The 1044-nt window shown below is 58.4% G+C and overlaps 2 protein-coding genes across 2 annotated transcripts in view; one reads left to right on the top strand and one right to left on the bottom strand.

Moving 5' to 3' along the window:
• Window positions 1–1044, top strand: part of LOC114072133 — a 6592-nt gene that overhangs the window by 4036 nt on the left and 1512 nt on the right. The window lies entirely within an intron of this gene.
• The window catches only part of LOC114072130 (zinc finger protein 398-like), a 30317-nt gene continuing 29461 nt past the window's right edge, over window positions 189–1044 (bottom strand). Inside the window, exon 10 of the mRNA XM_027910051.1 lies at window positions 189–199. The gene's annotated coding sequence lies outside the window, so the exon portion shown is untranslated. The remainder of the gene's footprint in view (window positions 200–1044) is intronic.

Here is a 1044-nt window from a genome sequence, read left to right as displayed (position 1 = left end):
CGAGTAGGATTTACTACCTTTCGGGGGGTGGGGAGTTAGGAACACTTAGTCGCTGACGTGCGAACATTTTATGCAAATCATTTAATGAACTAATTTGCATATAACCATAAAACTTCTGTTAAAAAAAAAAAAGCCTCAAAAAAAAAATCCAAACAGAAAAGACTTTTTTTTTTTTTTTTTTTTTTTCCACGTGTGATCTCTGTGTGTGGGGGCGGGAGCTGGGCCCGGGGGGTTGTTCGTCCCATGGCCCTGCCTGGCACTGCCCTGAACAGGGACAGGGACGTGGGACAAATGACCTCGGTGGCTCTGAGCTTCACCCCACTGCTATGGGGGAGCCCAGCACCCGGGATCAGCCCCGGGAGAGCAGGATCTGGGCTTGGAACTGGGAGCTTTGTCTGCCTGTGTGGACCTGGAGGGGGGTGATGGCATGTACAGCTTTGGGGGAGAGCCTGCAGGGGCAGCGTGGAAGGTTCCCAGGAGTGTCTGGGGTCTCCAGGCAATGTGGGGAGTCCTCAGCAGTGTTTAGGGTCCCCAGGAGTGTTTGAGGTTCTCAGGCAGTGTTTGGGGTCCCCAGCAGTGTTAGGGGTGCCCAGGCAGCGTTTGGGGCCCCCAGCAGTGTGCAGTGTCCCAGGCAGCCTGCCAGTTCCCTAGGAGTGTGCAGTGTCCCCAGGGAGTTGTCCAAGGTTTCCAGCAGTGTTTGGGGTCCCCAGGCAGTGCAGAGGGTTCTTGGCATTGTGTAAAGACCTTGGGGCAACATGCAGTGTCCCCAGGGAGTGTCTGAGGTTGCCAGCAGCACGTGGGGGGTCCCTGGGCATTGTGCAGTGACCCCGGGCAGGGTGCAGTGTCCCCCTGCCATGTGCAGTGACCCCGGGCAGGGTGCAGTGTCCCCCTGCCATGTGCAGTGACCCCGGGCACTCTGGAGGGTCCCTGGCTTTATGCAAGGTCCCCTGGGCAGCGTGCAGGGTCCCCAGCAGTGTCCTGGGCTCCCAGGGCGTGTGCAGGGTCCCCAGGAAGGTGTAGGGGCCCTCAGCAGTGTGCAGGGTC

The sequence above is a fragment of the Empidonax traillii genome, unplaced genomic scaffold, assembly GCF_003031625.1.
Source record: "Empidonax traillii isolate 1590-97213 ecotype Southwest subspecies unplaced genomic scaffold, ASM303162v1 scaffold2669:size57648, whole genome shotgun sequence".
Classification (NCBI taxonomy): Eukaryota; Metazoa; Chordata; class Aves; order Passeriformes; family Tyrannidae; genus Empidonax; species Empidonax traillii.
The sequence above is the reverse complement of the archived record's forward strand: the minus strand, read 5'-3'. Positions and strand labels throughout refer to the sequence as shown.